Here is a 20393-nt window from a genome sequence, read left to right on the forward strand (position 1 = left end):
ATTGTACTTCAAGTTTTAGGTTTAGATCATTTGCTAATTTAGTGGCATGTCATAGGATGTTTTCCTCAGATACTGTGATACTCTCTCTTTAGGTGAAGCACCAGTCAGCCGTGTGATCATGAGGTAAACAACCAATACTCTGTAACACATTCTGTTGCTAAGTTATGGTGTCCAGTAAGGTAGATGCATTAAATACGTTTTTGGTTTATGATACTTTCAACTTGTGATGGCTTTGTCAGGGTGTAACAACATTATATGTTGAGGAGAATCTCAATATGGAAAACAAAACAAAATATTTCCTCAGGAACCCAGGGAACTATTCTTCGAGACTTACATGATCTGATCTCCTAATAACAAAACAACACCAAAAAACGACAAAAAAATACAAAATTAAATAAAATGAAAACTACTTACCAATATCCCAATGACTATTGAATAATCTATTACAAAATATTGTCAATTAGAATTTTACTATATATATGTATAAGATTTTCATATCATCACCAATTGGTTTTTATCCAGGGATGCAAAGCACATTTAATATTTGGAAATCAGTTAATGTAATATACCATATCCACAGGCTGAATAAGAAAAATCATACTTAGATACCAATTAATGCAGAAAAATAATTTAAAAATTAACTTACATTCATGGCAAAAATCTCTTATACAGCTAAGAATAACGTGAAGCCACCTTACCTTGTGAAGAAAATCTTTAAGAATCTACAGCTATCACAAAATTTAATGGTAAGAACCAGTTTTGTGACATAGTGATAATTGCCCAAGAAAAGCAACAGAAATGGCCCAAGTACTTGGGACCCTACTTCCCAGGTGGGAGACCAGGTTGAAGCTTTGAGCTCCTGGCTTTGACCTGGCCCAGCCATTGCTATTTCGGTTATCTGGGGAGTGAACCAGCAGATGGAAGATCTCTGTCTCTCTGTCTGTCTCTCTTTATTTCCCTCTCTCTCAGTAACTCTGACTTTCAAATAAATAATAAAATTTTTGTTTTTTTTTAAAGAATAACCTGAATAATTCCTTTTAAAAGTCACAACAAGGCAAGGATATCCACCATGACTTCTGATATTAAACATTGTCCTGGAAGTTCTACCCAGTGAAATTAGGCAAAGAAAGCAAATAAAAGATATACAGAACAGAAGGAAAAAAGAAATAATACTGTCCCTATTTGTACATGATGACCTATAAAGATTCCCAAGGAATTAAAAAAAAAATCTTCTAGAATAAGTGAGCTTACAAGGTTGCATGATACACTATCTACTTTAAAAATAAACTGCATTTCTACATACTGGCAATGGACATGTGGAAACCAAAATTTAATACCTAATACATTTATAAGCATTCAAAAATGCTGAGAGGTAATTCTAACAAGCTATGTACTTGAGTTGCATGATGAAAAGTAGAAAATGTTTATAAAAAACAAGGAAGACTAAGATAAATGGAAAGAATTACTATGTTTGTGGATTGATAGACTCAACATAGTAAAAAATCAGTTTTACACAAATTAGCATACAGGTTTAAAACAATTCTAATTACAATCCCAGGAAGTGTGTAAGATTCTTCTAATTATTTTGTAAAGCCAAAATATCTAAGATAGCTAAAAACAATATTGGACAAACAGAATAAAGTGAGAGGAAGCACTTTATCTGATGTTAAGATTTTCTCTACTCTAGAGAAATAAAGCCCATGTATGGATAGATAGACAGAGATTGAGGTATAGGAATTTAGGACCCCAACATAGACTACAGAGATAAAAACAAGATTTTGCAAAAAGTACAGAAGTAATTCAATAGAGGAAGGATCATTTTTTTTTCAAAAAATACTGCCAAAGTCATTGAATAACAAAAGTCAAACAATGAACTTTGGACTAAATATTATACTTTAAAAAAATAATTTTTTAAATTTTTGACAGGCAGAGTGGGCAGTGAAAGAGAGAGAGAGGAAGGTCTTCCTTTGAGTTGGTTCACCCTCTAATGGCCGCCATGGCCGGCGCACGGCACTGATCCTAAGGCAGGAGCCAGGTGCTTCTCCTGGTCTCCCATGGGGTGCAGGGCCCAAGCACTTGGGCCATCTTCCACTGCCTTCCCGGGCCACAGCAGAGAGCTGGCCTGGAAGAGGGGCAACTGGGACAGAATCCGGCACCCTGACCAGGACTAGAACCCGGTGTGCCGGCGCCGCAGGCGGAGGATTAGCCTGTTGAGCTACAGCGCCGACCTAAATCTTATACTTTACAAAAAATTATCTCAAAGTATATCATAGATTTCAATGTAAAAGCCAAACTTACAGAGCTTATAATAGAAAACCTAAAAGTCTTCAGGACCTAGTATTTAGAAAAGAAATGACACTAAAAGTACAATTCAACACATTGAACTTCACTACTTAAAACTTTTTCTCAGGAAAAAGACCCTATTAAATGGGTGAGAATATACTTCAAGGTGGGGCAAATTATCTGCAAATCATATATGAAACATAAATAAATCAATGTTGAAAAAAGAAAGAAAGTACCAAACTATTTTCTAGAGTTTCTGTATCGTTTTTGTATTCTCATCAGCAATTTCTGAGAAATGATTTTTCTACATCTTCCTCAGCAGAGACAGACAGAGAGATCCTCCAACTGCTAGTTCACTCCCCACCAGTCTGAAGCCTAGAGCCAGGAACTTCTTCCATGTATTCCTGTCCACATTCTTCTTTTTTATTTTTTTCTTAACTTTTTAAAAAAATATTTATTTATTTATTTGAAAGGCAAAGAGAGAGAGAGAGAGAGAGAGAGAGAGAGGCCTTCCATCTGCTGGTTCTCTCCCCAAATGGCTGCAATGGCTGAGGCTGGGCCAGTCTGAAGCTAGGAGTCTGGAGCTCCTTCCAGGTCTTCCATGTGGTTGCAGGGACCCAAGGACTTGGACCACCTTCTACTGCTTTCCAAGCCATAGTAGAAAGCTAGATTGGAAGTGGAGCAGCCAGGACTGGCGTCCGTATGGGATGCTGCCACTGAGCCGCAGCGCCGGCCACCATCAATCTTAATGAGACTTCATGGGCTTATTTTCTTTACTTGGTTTCTTGTCAGGGCACATCCTGATCTGTTGTTTAGGGAAATGATGAGACGAAGACATTCAGCTTTGGAATGTTTGGAATGGAAAAGGAACAAGCACAATGATCAATTCATCTGGTATCCAGGGTGTTGGAACTACTACTAGCTTCAGAGTCTTCTTGTGACCATGAGCCATGGTTGTGAGTAAAGCCACAGTGCTGGTCTTTTCCCTTGGTCTTCTTAAGTGACAAACATAAAAAATATAACTTCACCTATCAGAAGAAGGAGGGCCTCTTTTTGTTTCTAGCACAACCATGGCTCATGGTGGCCGGCGCCGCGGCTCAGTAGGCTAATCCTCCACATGCGGAGCCAGCACTCTGGATTCTAGTCCCGGTCGGGGCGCCGGTTCTGTCCTGGTTGCTCCTCTTCCAGTCCAGCTCTCTGCTGTGGCAGGAGTGCAGTGGAGGATGGGCCCTGCACCCATGTGGGAGACCAGGAGAAGCACCTGGCTCCTGGCTTCGGATCAGTGTGGTGTGCTGGCCTCAGTGCGCCAGCCGCAGGGGCCATTGAGGGGTGAACCAAAGGAAAAGGAAGACCTCTCTCTCTCTCTCTCTCTCTCTCTCTTTCTCTCACTGTCCACTCTGCCTGTTAAAAATAAATAAATAAATAAAAATTTTAAAAAAACATAAAAAAAAGATTGATGGCAAAGTCAGAACTGCTATAACCCACCCTGGTGATTTTAAGGATGTTATTAGCATTGACAAGACCAGAGAGAATTCGTTTCTCATCTGTGATATTAAGGGTCACTTTGCTATTCATCATAGCACACCTGAAGATGTTAAATACAAATTATGCAAACTAAGATCTTGGTGATCACAAAAGGAATCTGTCATTTGGTGACCTAAAATGTTTGTATTATGCCCTACCCCGATTCTTCCTTTAAAGTGAATGACATCATTCAAATTAATTTGGTAATTTACTCAGTTTTGACACTAGTAACCTGTGCTTAGTGAACTGAGGTGCTAATGTAAGAAGAACTGGTGTAATCACCAATAGAGAGAGACAGCCTGGTTCTTTTGAAGTAGTTTAAGAAAAAAGGTACCAACAGCAACAGTTTTCCTCCCAAATCCTGACATTTTCATTATTAACAAAGGCAATAATCCATTGATTTCTCTTCTTCCAGCAAAAGGAATCTGCCTCATCATTGCTAAAGAGACAAGAGACTGGGTGCTAAACAGAGAGGTAGGGGACATAATTTCTAGGTGACATGTTGGAAAAGTCTTTGTACTTAGTTAAAGACAATGCAATATGATTAATTAAAAGTACATAGAATAAAAAGTCTATTTTACATTTATTGTAGATATTATTTACCCTTAAAGTATATAATTTCATTACCTCTTTTAAGCTCAAAACAATTCTAACATGTAAGAATCATAATTATACATATACAGAAATAGTGATGAAATGAAGGGATTAAAAACTCACAATCATTAAGTGATTATTTTTGCTTTCAAAGTGCAAATTTATGTCAATATTCTTAAGGGATAATAATATGGTAATCCTTAAACAGGAGTAGCTCTTTCTCAAAAGTTGGTTAATTTTCAGTATGTTCATATATATTAATAAATCCATGGAGAATGGATAGGAAATTCAGTAGCCACATATAGAAAAACTGTCACTTTATATTTTTAAACACTTTTAGTGCAACAACATCTTAATGTATGTATATCAAATTTTATGATATATTCATCTTTCCATGCTTAGAAATTTGGAGAGTATTTTGTGAATTTTTAGGTCTGAACATCATTAAATCACTTGGTAATTCATAAGAATACAATGATGCTCAAAGACATAAAAATATCCACTATGAGAGTGAATAAAGGAGTTGGAGCTGTACAGTTCTTTAGAGATGTAGATAAGGCTGTCTTCAGGTATGCTCCTCAGGAAGAATAACAATGGTGTCTTCATAGTTGTATTGAGTCTTTAGGCAGAACCCTGGAAATCCATGCCTCTGCAGGTCTAAGGGAATTAGTAGTTCAAAATTTGGTCTTCCTTTAGGTCAAGTATTGCCTCATAAAATCATTTCAGTATCCTTTCAGAATTATGTTTTTTTAAAAGACTAAACTGAGGTTTCAGAACATATACACCATTATCTTAATTAAAATAAAACTGAAAACCCTGCCTCTGGCCATTGCTATTTAACTTCATTGCTTTCATAATTCTAATTGTCTTTTTAATTAAAGATTTATCTTAAGGATAAGATTGAAAATAATTGAATCATGGTATTAGTCTGTGTACGTCTCTTGGAGTTCTGTTAGAAAATGCCAGAGTATAAGGTAATGGTAAGGCAAAACAGCACATTTTTCTTTTAGGTTTCTGGGCATAATTTTGTGGTCTATTCTTAGGACACTTAATACGTACATCATTATCCCATAACTTTCAAAAGTTACCTATAGCTGCATACTCAATTATCAAGAAGTTGCAAGCTAAAGAGTGTTGTTCCATCAGTGTGTGAAAAAAAATTCTTAATGATTTCCTGAAGATCCTGGTTAATTTGTTATTTTTGAGTGTTCTTTTATGATGAGTATAGAGTTAGCAAGAAAGGACATTTTAAAATTATGAATAAGTATATATACTAAAGAAACTTTTTTGACTATTTTAAAAATTTTATTTAAGATAAATTTCATGCACTTCATATTACAGACTTAGGAACATAGTTATACTTTCTATCCCACCCTCCTTCCTGCCCATGCTCCCAGCATTCCTCCTCCTTCCTCTCTCATTTCCTCTCTTAAAGTTTACAATGATCTAAATTCAGTTGACTTTATACCCATAAGAGTAACCATACACTAAGCAGAGTTCAACAAATAGTAAGAACAAACACAACAAAACAAAACACTGTTCCTCAATAGAGACTAGGGCTGTACACAATCACCAAATCTCAAAATGTCAGTTTCACTCCCATACATTACATTTTAGGTAATCTATTGGTTACTACAGAGCGAGGAAAACATATGGCATTTGTCTTTCTGTAACTCACTTATTCCACTAAGTACAAAGGTTTTCAGTTGTATTTATTTTGTTGCAAAAGACAAGATTTTATTCTTTTTTTTGTGGCTGAGTAGTATCCCGTTGTGTATATATACCATAATTTCTTTACCCAGTTATGCTTTGATAGACATCTGGATTGACTCTATATCTTAGCTATTGTAAATTGAGCTACAATTTTTTTTTAAAAAATATTTATTTGTAAGGCAGAGTGACAAAGAGGAAGAGACAGAAAAAAAAAAAAAAAGAGAAAGAGAGAGAGAGACCTTCCATTCACTGGTTCACTCACGAGAGAGCTCCAACAGTACATCTAGGCCAGTTCAAAGTCAGGAGCCAGGAATTCCATCCTTGTCTCTCATGTGAGTGGCAGGAGCCTACATATTTGGGCCATCTTTTGCTGCCTTCTTAGGCCCATTAGCAGGAATGCTGGTCAAAAGCAGAGTTCCTGGGACTCAAAATGGCATTCCAACAAGAGATTCTGGTATCATAAACAGTGGATTAACCCACTGTGCCATAACATGAGCCCCTGAAGAATCCTTTATGGGAGTAGGTCCAAGCGCCAGCTGCTCCACTTCTGACCCAGCTGCCTACTAATACACATGGGAAAAGCAGCAGAAGATGACCCAAGTGCTTGGACCCCACCAACCATGTGGGAGACCCAGATGGATTTCCTGGCTCCTGGCTTCAGTCTTGATCGATTCAGACTGTTGTGGCCATTTGGGGAGTGAACTAGCAGATATATGATCTGTCTCTTTGTCTCTCCCTCTCTCCCTTTGTAACTCTGCCTTTCAAATCAATAATAAGTACACAAATAAATAAATCTTTTTAAAAACAGAAATCTTAAGTTATCTCTTGACAGTCTTACTACTGATCATAAAACTGTATAGTGAGAAAGGTGGAAAGAATAATTTTATTGATTTTTCAAGGCTCTAAAATTCCAATTGTCATTATCATTTAGGAAACAAAGTGATTAGTATTAGATTATATGCAAAAGAAATATGGGATTTTGGAAGAACACAGGTTGAAAATTAAGAAAAGTAGAATCAAATCTTATTTCTCATTTTAATAGACAAGTCACTTCATCGCTCTCTTATTTTCTCATTTATATACTGGAAATAATAACAATTTATGCTGAATATTTGTTGAATAACTATTATGTTGAAGTGTATTTTTAGCTTTAATTAAAGAACAAATATTACATTTTTGAGTTAGATGGAAATTACTAAGGTTGTATTTATTTTATCTTTTTTGCATCATTAAATGTGAATACTTTCCTTACAACAATAACACCAAAAATAAATCAGCAAATCTTCCTTAACAATGGCTAATGTATGATTCACCAACATCTGTTGCTATTAATATACCAATCAATGAAAAATTCCTAAGTTTGGGTTTGTTCAGTAGATGAGCTAAAACCTGTATACCCTCATGTGAACCTCTGCTTACACACAGGCACCCACCTCTCAAAGTAATCTGTTTCTAACAAAGTATTGTTTATGGGCTTCATTCAAATTGGTTAGAAGCATTGTTTAGACAATCTTATTATATTTAAGAATAAAAAACTCCCATCAAGAAATTGTACAAAAGAAAATGGACACACCAGCTGGATAAATCTATCATATGAGGGGTGGGAGATAGCAGAGTGGGGGAAGCAAGCCCTTTTAATTAGCTGAGTGAATGCAGTTTGCTGAACACAGAAAGCACAGCCTCAGTCATATTAAAATGTGCCTAATTTTCTGTGAAAAAGTCCCATCTGAACGGCCTGACCACAGTCAATCATACTAAAAGCCACTGGTGCTTAATTTGATTTACCAATATAAAATGCAAATCAGGTTATTAAGTGGAGTGGCAGACAGAGTAGAGCCCCTTTCAAACTATCAAGCTAAATGCAAGCAGACAGCAAACTGGCTGTGCAAAGAAAATTTTAGCATATTCGTTTGATTAGTGCTACAAAAATTTAATTAGGTTGACTAATTACTTGACAAATTGCTCTACACCACAGAAAAGGCAGAGGACTATTTTTTCTTTTTCATTGCAAATATCCTGTGTGTATTTTAGCCCAAATGCTATCTGCCAATTTGTAAAAGCCTTATTAAATGAATAGAAGATGGTTTCCAACAATAGCAAAGAGTAGAATGCATATAATTAGACAAGACCCACACTGCTATTCCCATATGTCCATGCTCTATCATGACTAAAAATACTTAACACAATATTTATGTGTAGATTCTGTCAAAACATTATTATGAAACAGCCAGTTGTTCTCAAGAAAGAAAACATTGTGCATGATGTAGAAAATAATGTTTGTGAAATTCCTAACTCACAGAAGTTGTTAGCTATGAAATAAAGCAATGGTGTCACGCTTAGGTTTGTCATCATAGAATGGACCAGTTCATCAAACCATGGTTAATGGAGGCAAGGCTAAGGTGGGGTAGAGAAAATTATCTCCTTCTGCTATATTTGAGATATAAAATAATTAATTTTCAATTAGAATTATAAAATGAAGTTCATTTTTCTCCATATGATATTTTTTAGTTTTTGTTTCTTCTTATGTCTTTCCCTAGTTATAGGAAATGGGAGAACAGAAATTGAACACTAAGATTTAGGAAAATTTACAAGTGTGCTATCACAAAATGAAAGAAAAATTTCATCTCTGTTAATATTCTATTGGGAGTTATAATGACCTTGAATAAAAGAAAGTGTCCTTCTCCATTCAAATGGAAATTTGATTTCTTTAAAAGGAGAGTATATGTTTGTACCAATATCCAAGAGAATAAAAGAAGAATCATATAATCATGGAATTCTTTGGAAGATTCCAATTTTTTTTTTAGATATTTCTTTTTTGTTGTTGTTGATTTTCAACAAAGCTAGTGAACCTGTTCTAACTCCAGCACTGTGATTTAACAAATTGATAACCACTTTGCCTGTCCAAGTAGAAAAAATAAATATCATATTTCATAAACATAACCCTTTGCAGTCAGTAATTAGATACTGTATTTAACCTGTTCTAAAGTAACATCTTAAAGCATAAACTGTAGGAAATATTTATGAATAATCATTTATGCATGTTACACATTATTTTGGAAATGAGTATTTTCTAAGTGTTGAACACAATTACATCTACACTGAATAATGAATAAGCAGATTTGTGATTTTATGTAAAACCTTGTGAGTTCTATCATTTTATTCTAATATACCCGTTTTGCACATTTTAGATATACCACCAATTACTAAAAGTAGAACAAGAGTTATCTGCAGCATATGATTATGTAGACAATTTTACTAATCTAAAATTTGGTAAAATTGTGGCATCCTGAGCATACATTTGACCATTGATCACCCACGTTCCACTTACAGGCATTGAAGGAGCCAGCTGTGGGGAGGACTCTATCTTCACATGCAAAGACAGATTCTATGAAGCACAAACTTAGTAAGTACAAAATCCAGAAAGAAAGCAATGATTATATTTTAATACAAAAATATATCAGCCGCCTAGGTTTTTTTCCCCTTCAATGAACTAGCCAATTGTCTTTGCTAACTTTTGTTTTTATTTTTTTCTTTTTTCTTTTATTTTTTATTAAACTTTTATTTAATGAATATAAATTTCCAAAGTACAGCTTATGGGTTACAATGGCTTCCCCCTCCCAAAACTTCCCTCCCACCCACAACCCTCCCCTTTCCCGCTCCCTCTCCCCTTCCAATCACATCATGATTCATTTTCAATTCTCTTTATATACAGAAGATCAGTTTAGTATATATTAGGTAACGATTTCAACAGTTTGCCCCCATATGGCAACACAAAGTGAAAAAAAAATACTGTTGGAGTACTAGTTATAGCATTACATAAGAGTGTACAGCACATTAAAGACAGAGATCCTACATAATATATTTTTTTAAAAATTAATTAATTTTCTGAAATGTTTTTATTTTTGATAAGCTAATTAACATTTTTAAAAGTTTGGCAGCCACAGTCTGTTAAAAAGCTGAAGTTGGAGGAATTTTATTAAGAATATAATTACAAAACAATAAAATTATCAGCTTGCAAATACATTCAAGTGCTTTCTATGTGTTAATATTGAATGTTGTCCAAGAGCTACCAGTGTATTAATTACCGAGAAAAAAAAATCTTTGATTGTAATTTTTATGTGTTGCTTGGTATAAATTATATACATGTGTAAGCTCCCTTTACTAAGTCCCCCTATGGGTCAGGGATTGGTGTTTACATCTATCTTATATATCTTGTTTTTTCGTTCTTTTTCTTTTAAAAAAAAAGATTTATTTATTTATTTGAAAGGCAGAGTTACATAGAGGCAGAGAGAGAATGAGAGAGAGAGAGATCGCTTCTCGGCCTTTTGGCTAAGCTCAAGTGGAGAGAGAGAGAAATCTATCCACAGGTTCACTCTCCAGATGGCCACAATGGCTGAAGCTGTGCCTATCAAAAGCCAGGAGCCAGGAGCTTCTTCTGGTCTCCCACGTGGGTGCAGGGGCCCGAGGACTTGGATCATTTTCCATTGTTTTCTCAGGCCATAGCAGAGAGCTGGATCGGAGGTGGAGCAGCTGGGACTGGAAACGGTGTTCATATGAATGACTGCACTGCAGGTGACAGCTTTATCTGCTATGCCACAGAGCCAGCCCCTGCATATATTTTCATACTCAATTCTTTTAACATATCCAAGACTTGAATATTATCGGCTCTGCTTTAGAAAAGATTAGATTAAGGCTGAGATATTTAAGTGAAGGATTTAATATCAAAGAATTAGTAACTGATAAATCTAGCTTTGAACTCTAGTCTGATTTCTAATATATTCTTTCCAAATGCCATGAGTAGTTTATAGAAATGTAGAGACCAAGGTGAGAATGCATACATGTTATATAGTTGATATGTTTGTATATAATTTGAGATTTTGCCACTCAGATTGTATGTAATTGACATTTAAACAAATGTTATTGCAATTTTTACATATGTATGTAATACACACTAGTGTGTTATGCATGCCAGTTTTTTCATTTTCCTATCCTATTTTTTTTGTTTTGTTTTGTTTTGACAGGCAGGGTAGACAGTGAGAGAGAGAGACAGAGAGAAAGGTCTTCCTTTCCGTTGGTTCACCCCCCAAGTGGCCGCTACGATCAGTGCACTGCAGCCAGTGCACTGCGCTGATTCGAAGCCAGAAGCCAGAAGCCAGGTTCTTCCTCCTGGTCTCCCATGAGGGTGCAGGGCCCAAGCACTTGGGCCATCCTCCACTGCCTTCTCGGGCCACAGCAGAGAGCTGGACTAGAAGAGGAGCAACCAGGACAGAATCTGGTGCCCCAACTGAGACTAGAACCCCGGGGTATCAGTGCCACAGGCAGAGGATTAGCCTAGTGAGTTGCGGCGCCAGCCCATTTTCCTATCCTATTAACAGTATCTTCACACTATGATCTGTTGTGGCCATTAATATATTTTAAATTGTTACAATTCAACCATGTATCTGAACATTCTGCTGATGGGTAATCAGAGATTCAAAGCTACAGACATCAGTCAACTATATCACCTATGGTTATTTGGACTGACAAGAACCTTTGAAAATATCACATTTTCTAAAGCTGTATAGGGAGAAGCAGATTATTTGACAAACTGGAGACATCAAAAGAAAAACACAAAAGAATATGGGCATGGGACTGGATTAGGAAATATAGTTTCCATTTATAGAAAGCAAATGTGTAGAGGAAGACCATTTGAGTTCCTAAAGAAATGAACTCAAAGCCAGAATTAGCCTTAAAGACATCCTTACATTTCAGTAGTTCTACTACTGCAATGAATTAAAAGCAAGTTTTTTCCAGATGGGATGAAATTTTATGCTCACATTAAAGTTTGTAGATTAAATTTAAGAAGTTCTGTATTTTTTGAGTGTAGACCATTTAAAAATATTTTATTTAATATAAAATGAACAGATTTCATGTATTTTAGAGATACAATTCTAAGAACACAAAGATACTTCCCTCTCTCATTCCTTTATTTTTTTTGTGGTAATATGCTTTCAATTTAGTTTATACTCAGGCTTAATACTCCATTAAGTATAGTGTTCAACAAGTCAAAGTAAAGACTATTGTTTCACAGACATATAGCTAAGGACTATAAATGATAATCAAATCATAAGATTGTCATTTTCACTCTTCTATATTCAGGTTTTTAAAATTGTACTCTATGCATTGGTAAACACAAATTAAAAATGTGATATTAGTCTTGTAGGGTCTGGCTTATTTTGGTAAGCATAATCATCTCCAGTTGCATCCATTTTGTTGCAAAACAGAGAATTCTATTTTTTTTATGGCTGAGTAGTGGTGCATAATGTATATATACCACATTTTGTTTATCCAGTCATCAGTTGGTGGACATTTGGGTTGATTCCATATCTTAGCTATTGTGAATCGAGCTGCTATGAAAATGGGGTTATACAGATAATTGTTTCTTATGCTGATTTCATTTCTTTTGAGTATATTCCCAGGAATGGTATTTTGGATTATATAGTAGAAATGTTTACAATTTTTGAGGAATTTTCATGTTATCTTCCATAATGGTTACACTAATTTACATTTCCACCAACAATGTATAAGGTTTCTCCTCCCCCTACATCCTTACAGAATTTATTATTTTCTGATTTTTGGGTGATCATTCTAACTGCAGTGAGGTGAATCTTAATGGGGTTTTCATTTGCATTTGCTTGATGGCTGGTGATCCTGAGTGTCTTGTCATGCCTTTGATAATTTGTATTTCATCCTTTATATAATGCTTTTTCATATCCTTATCCGTTTCTTAACTGGATTGTTTGTTTTGTTGTTGTTGAGTTTCTTGAAATCCTTATTTATTCTGGATATTAATCATCAGATGCACAGTTTGCAGATGTTCTCTCCCATTCTGTTGATTACCTATTCACTTTACTGAGGGTTTCCCTCACTGTGCAGAGCTTCTTAGATTGGTGTAATTCCAGTTGTCTATTTTTTCTTTTATTGCTCTCCTTTTGGAGTCTTAACAAAGAAGTCCTTGCCTATGTCAATGTCTTTCAGCATTTCCCCATATTTTCCTCTATTAATTTAATGGACCTTCTTGATCCATTGGTGAGCTGATTTTTGTATAGAGTGTAAGTTAAGGGTCTTTCATACTTCTGCATGTAGAGATCCAATTTTCCCAACACAATTTCTTGAAGAGACTATCCTTTTTCCAGAGATGCATTTTAATTCATTTGTCAAATATTAGTTAGTTGTAAATGTGTGGATTAATTTCTAGAGTTCCCATTATGTCCCATTGGTCTATATGCCTGTTTTCTGGCAAATACCAGTCTGTTGTGATTATAACTGCCTTATACTATGTCTTGAAATCTGGTTTGATATGCCTCCAGCTTTGTTTTTATTGTTTAATATTCTTTTAGCTATTTAGATTCTCTTGTGTTTCCATATAAATTTTAGGATCTTTTTTTCCTAGATTTGAGAAGAATGTCCTCTGTGCTTTGACTGGGATCACCATGAGTCTGTAAATTGCTTTGGGTAGTATGGACATTTTGATGATATTCTTCCAATTCACAAACATGGAAGATCTTTCCATTTTTGGGTCTTCGTTTATTTCTTTCTTTAATGGTTTGTAATTTTCATTGTAGAAATCTTTCACATCCTTGGCTAAATTTATTTCAAGGTATTTAAACTTTTTTGCACTTATTGTGAATGAGACTGATTTCTTTCTCAGCCATGCATTGTTTGTTATACACAAACATTTTTTACTTGCTTGTGTTTATTTTATATTCTGCAACTTTGCCAAACTCTCTCATGGGTTCCAATAGTCTAAGTGAAGTCTTTTGATTCCTCTATGTATATGATCATGTAACCTGAAAACAGGGATAATTTGACTTCCTCCTTTTCTGTTTCTGTTCCTTTGAACTATATTGAATGGTAAACACGAGAGTGAACATCCTTGTCTTGTTCTGAACCTTAGAGGTTTTGGAATTAAGGTGATTCTGACCTTAAGAAGAATTGAGATTAGTTCTTTAAAACTCTGAAGAATTCAGCAGTGAAGCCATCCAATCCTGGGCTTTGTTTATTGGGAGAGTCTTTATTACTGATTGAATCTCTATCTTGGTTGTTGTATTCAGGTTTTCTTTGTCCTCATGCCAAAATTTTCTTAGATTATATGTGTCCAGAAATCTATCCAATTCTTCTAGATTTTCCAGTTTATAAGCATATAGTTATTTGTAATAAACTCCTGATGATTTTTTTTTTTACTTCTGTGGTATCAATTGTAACATCTCCATTTTCATCTCTGATTTTTATTAATTTGAGTCTTCTTTCTTGTTCTTGTTCCTTCTTCTTCTTGTTCTTCTTCTTTGGTTAGTTGGGCCAATGGTTTATTGATTTTGCTTAATTTTTCTTTTATATAAAGCAGCTCTTAGGCCAGTGCCATGGCTCACTAGGCTAATCCTCCTCCTGCGGCGCCGGCACCCCAGGTTCTAGTCCCAGTTGGGGCACTGGATTCTGTCTCGGTTGCTCCTCTTCCAGTCCAGCTCTCTGCTGTGGGCTGGGAAGGCAGTGGAGGATGGCCCAAGTGCTAGGGCCCTGCACCCGCATGGGAGACCAGGAGGAAGCACCTGGCTCCTGGCTTTGGATCGATGCAGCGTGCTGGCCGCAATGCACCGGCCATAGCGGCCACTTGGGGGGTGAACCAATGGAAAAAGGAAGACCTTTATCTCTCTCTCACCGTCTAACTCTGCCTGTCAAAAAAAAAAAAAAAAAAAAAAAAAAAAGCAGCTCTTTATTTTGCTCTCTCTCTCTCTTTCTCTTTTTCTCCCTCTCTGTCTCTCCTTCTCTCTCTGTAACTATGACTTTCAAGTAAAATAAATAAATCCTTTAAAAAAAAAGAAAAGCTCGGCTTATGACAGATTTTCTGATACCATTTGTGATTCATATGTTACTGTGGTGTAAAATATAAACATAAAAGCTACCACACAGCAAAGTAATACATGCTTGTACTTATTGACCTGAGAATCCACAAAAAATAGGTGATCTGCCCTGGTTATTTTACCTGATACACAAATGCAGAAACAAACAGAAAAGTATTTTTTTTTCTGGAAGAAATTAACTTTGAAGCATTCCCAAGGAAGACAGTTAATTGAGGACTAATTTACCTGGATTTTCAACCAATATTAATGAACAAAGGTACTTTGGTGAAAATGAAAAAAATATATATTAAGCATTATTGTAGTTTGTAGTATAACTTCAAAACCTCAAATATTTGAGATATTCAGGTTAAATCTTAACCTGTCATTGATTTGAAGTTGTAAGGATGTTATTACTTATTTACAGATTTCATAATTCATCTTATGAGAAGGGATGCTCTTTACCTTAACATTTAGACAAAATTATCTATTTGCAGATAACTGAGCAGTTTGAAATGCATGCAGATGAGAACTGGAGAAGGCAAACAGCCAAGAATGGGAAGTTCTCAGGGCATCTAGGATAGTTTTAGATGTCAATGAACTTCATGCTAACCCTTTGATTTAAGGGTATGTCAAATCCCAAAACTTCATATACCAAAAACTGTATTTCCAATGGTTCCTTAATTAGCAATAGCAGTTCTTGGAATGTAAACATCTGGGTGGTTTTTTCATTCGGCAGTTATAGTCAGGGTTAGAATAAAAATACTAACAATTGGGCCGGCGCCGTGGCTCAACAGGCTAATCCTCCGCCTTGCGGCGCCGGCACACCGGGTTCTAGTCCCGGTCGGGGTACTGATCCTGTCCCGGTTGCCCCTCTTCCAGGCCAGCTCTCTGCTGTGGCCAGGGAGTGCAGTGGAGGATGGCCCAAGTGCTTGGGCTCTGCACCCCATGAGAGACCAGGATAAGCACCTGGCTCCTGCCATCGGAACAGCGCGGTGCGCCGGCCTTAGCGCGCTACCGCAGCGGCCATTGGAGGGTGAACCAACGGCAAAAGGAAGACCTTTCTCTCTGTCTCTCTCTCACTGTCCACTCTGTCAAAAAAAAAAAAAAAATACTAACAATTGTTGAATCTGAGAAAATTTGACCCTAATCCATTATAGCCATAGAAGGAAACCTTAGACTGATTTACCTGCATTCAGACAAATTATGATTAAATCAGTTGAGCCTTATGGTTACACAGAATTAAACTAATGTACTTACTAGTAAATACTAGCTCATGTTGAAATGGACACAAATTATTGTTTTGAACATCCAAAATTGTAGTTTTCTATGAAAATCGTAACTGCGGTAAAATCTTTGTTACAGAAGAGATGCTTTCCCAATTTTCCTCCTTTTGCATTTCAAACAATTAGTTTAAAATAGTAATTGTTTTCTTTTTTTTTCTGCCCTTTGATGCTGATGTAATTATTAGTTATTAACAATTCATTTGCAAGGATTTTTTCCTTAAAAAAATCCAGGTATCTTTAAGATTTTAATGAGTTTATATACTCCACTTTTTTTTTTTTTCTGTGTTAGGACTGATTTTGTTTTTGTTTCTACAAAGTTAGAAACAGTTGGTTCAAGTCACATGAACAAAGGCCCACCTGTATCAAGCTTCTAAAGCACAATCCAGCTAGGTTTACTGTTACCATATAGAGCATGCACTAATCAGCATAAACTTTCACTGGTTTGGGAAAACAGCTTTCCTATTCAAAGCTGAGAGTTGAAGACTTATTTTAATGTGGTTTCATAGAAAGGCCTTTCTTGAAAATGAAAATATTTACAATTAAACTGCAAATTATCTATTTTTCTCTTAAAAGTAAAGCACTAATGGAGCCATATGAGAATAACATTTTACACACAATGAGCCTTCTATAACCTGATTAATTGTTCACGTCTAAAGATGTGGAATAGTCTCCATACCTGATAAGGTACTGGCTTCTTTTATTTCCTAATATTCTCTAAAGTATTGATTACACATGTGTGAAACGTTCTTAGTTTATCATGATACTAGAAGTCTTACATTACAAGCTGTGGATATATTTTAGACACCTGAGAAATAGGTATAATCAGCTGAATGACCGTTTGACCATCTTGGACCCAGTACAGTTTCTTCGCAAAGACTAACAATTGTACCTTGCTGCAGAATGTAACCAAGTTCCTTTCCTTTTATTTTATATGGAAAAATTCTACTAATTGTCAAAAAGAAGAAACAAATAATCCTTCCTAACTTTGTGACAATTTAAAACTATTTGATTAAAAAGTCTTTTTTTTTTTTTTTTGCCAGAATGTCTTGGCTTTCCATGCCTAAAATACTCTCATGGGCTTTTAGCCAGATCCAAATGCCTTAAGGGCTGATTCTGAGGCTAGAGTGCTGTTTAGGACATCTGACATTCTATGAGTCTGCTGTGTATTCTGCTTCCCATGTTGGATCATTCTCTCCTTTTTAATTCTATCAGTTAGTGTTAGCAGACACTAGTCTTGTTTATGTGATCCCTTTGACTCTTAGTGCTATCATTATGATCAATTGTGAACTGAAATTGATCACTTGGACTAGTGAGATGGTATTGGTACATGCCACCTTGATGGGATTGAATTGGAATACCCTGGCACAGAAAAACTCATTTTCAAAAATGAAAACCAATTTGCTCAAATTACCACATAATAGCTCTGTTCTTTTCCTATGGAGTTGACTGAAAACATTGTAAATACTAATGTTTTTAAATCCTAACCTAAAATCTTCAACTTTGATTTAATTGTATTTACTTTACAGGAAAAGCTAAGATCTTTAAAATTTCAGAAATTATAATCATAGATACATTCTTTTACACACCTTAAAATAATTTGAACTTGTTACATTTCCTTTTCTTCTAAAGATAATAATTCTTCTTTATAGCTAATTGTGGAGATTTTTATAAGATATTGGTATTCTTATATTTAATTATTATGCCTGAGAAATTAATACAAACATTAGCTATCCAAGTTTTACTACATTTTATCTTTTGTATTTTGCAAAGTCATTTTTAGGTAATAAATATTTTTGTAAATGTGTCTAATATCTAAATAGGATAACTATAGTTGGAGAAAAAAGAATATATACAATAAAAAAATTTTAAATCATAGGATGAATGTGTCATGAGCCTAAGGGAACATTGCACTTTGATTTATATTTTCAAATATTTGTTCTCATATTTCTTCTATCTTAAGGTAAATTTTTAGATAATTATGTATACATATCCACAGCCAACATTTTTTAGGATAATTTAAAAGTTAAGTGGTATGTAGATATGTACCAGTCAGTTTCAAAATTCTTCTAAACTTTATTTTTCTCCAATGGATTCCTGTAAGAGTGATTTATTTGAGAAAGTTCACTCTTAGAGAAAAAAATTATCTGTAGGTCTAATAATTTGTTTCTTCTTTTCAAATATAAGTAGCTAGAAATATAATAAATCAACAAGACCTTTCTGTATTTTTCCTATTTTTAAAGTCAGTGAATGGAGGATAATATCAATGTCTTTATTATCTCAAAGTTCCATTCATTCATTAGTAATTACCTAATTCCACAAACTCTATTTATACATTAATTCATTTATTATAAAACTTCTGTTGAATATATAAGGCAATGTGAAGCTACACTGGTGAATGTGAGCATAAAATAGCATAAAAATATACATAATTGTAGATTATTGCTAATATTTGAAAGTAGCACAAATAAAAGTAAAATAAAACAATGGATTCAATTCTGAAATTTATTATTTCAAAACCTAAGGACCCATTATGTAATGGAGAATACATAAGAAATATAAGTAGCTTCTATTTTCTCAAGGAAATGATATTAAGCTTTAATATTTAACTGTGAAATGAGCATGTTGGAGGGAGATGCTTCTTACAGTAGGAAATTCCCTTCTCAGAAAGCAATGGAGGCAGTTTGTAAAGACAAAACCCAGGCTTTCTGATTTCCTCATCTCATGAACATCCTGCCCTGAAACACTCCTGAGCCTTCCTCATACCACAGACAGACCCTTTTGTTCCCCAGCGGAGATATGCTTATTGTCTGAAAACTTCCCTGAAGCAGATGATGAGATGAGTATTAAGCTTTTTGAATTTCTCCTCTTGCAGGCAATTGTGCTGTCAAAAAAAGCTTTTATTAATGAGATTTCATGTGAAAATTCATGGAAAATCCTGGATATGATTTAAAAAAAAACACAAAAGTATTCTTTATTAAACACTTGAAAAAGTACACATGCTGATAGTTAGGAAACAAGAGAAAATATCTCAGATGAGTTGTTGAATAACTGTTAACAGGTCTACTTCTGTCCTAGGGTACTTATTAGGTCTTGTGATGAAAAACAATAATTAAATAAGCTTATTTTTGCTCAGGAGATTTCTTTTCTAATGAAAGAGAGAGAGAGAGAGAGAGAGAGAGAGAGAGAGTTAGAGAGGGATATATCTTTGGCCATGCAGCTGTATTTCCTCTGTAGAGTACATATCACACACTAAGATCCTGGAGAAGAAGGAAGACTGTGACATTTCCTGGTAGAATGAGAACAAACTAAAGAAAACTTTAATTTGATATATCATAGTTAGCTACTTCCTTAGTTATGGTTTCCTGTTAGTTAATGTATTGGCAAATATATTTTTGAAAATACTATTAAAAGTATCAAGTAGCAAACACAGCAGTAAGAAAGAATCAGACCCAGGGCTGACATTGTGGTGCAGTAGGTAAAGATGCGGCCTATGCATCGGCATCCCATATGGACACTGATTCGTGTTCTTGTTGCTCCACTTCTGATTCAGCTCTGTGTTAATGGCCTGGGAAAAGCAATGGAAGATTACCCAAGCGTTTGGGCCCCTGCACCCATATGGGAAATTTGAAACAAAGTTCCTAGTTCCTGGCATCAGTCTGGCCCAGCCATGGTCCTCATAACCATCTAGGGAGTGAAGCAGCAGATGAAGGTATCTCTCTCTCTGTCTCTCTAACTTTGGCTTTCAAATCAATCAATAAATCTTTTAGAGAAAAAAAATGAATCAGGCCAAACAGAGGAGGGAATTCAGAGGTGTAAGAAGAACACGCATCTTTTTCTATACCAATGATGCTTGTGAAGTCTGGAGAAAGTGGGATCCATTTACCAAGGCTTTGTGGGGAAAGGTTGGAGAAACAAAAGCCTGGGACAGCACAAGGTGGGGCTTTAAGTCTCCCCATTAAGGCAGCCACAACAGTCTGTCTTCTCAATGTGAAGGAGAGAGAAAGCTGTCCCTCCCTTCCCAGTGACTCAGGAGTTTGAATTCCGAGCAGACCAGGAAGGAAGGAAAATTGCAAGGTGTGGAAATGACCAGCCAGTCTTTGCACGAATGTGCAGGAAGAAC

General features: G+C 35.4%; 1 pseudogene; it reads left to right on the forward strand.

The window, feature by feature from the left end:
- The first annotated feature begins 650 nt into the window (after window positions 1-650).
- On the forward strand, window positions 651-17153 carry LOC133774277 (small ribosomal subunit protein eS4-like; annotated as a pseudogene).
- Window positions 17154-20393: the final 3240 nt, after the last annotated feature.

The sequence above is a fragment of the Lepus europaeus genome, chromosome 15, assembly GCF_033115175.1.
Source record: "Lepus europaeus isolate LE1 chromosome 15, mLepTim1.pri, whole genome shotgun sequence".
Lineage (NCBI taxonomy): Eukaryota > Metazoa > Chordata > Mammalia > Lagomorpha > Leporidae > Lepus > Lepus europaeus.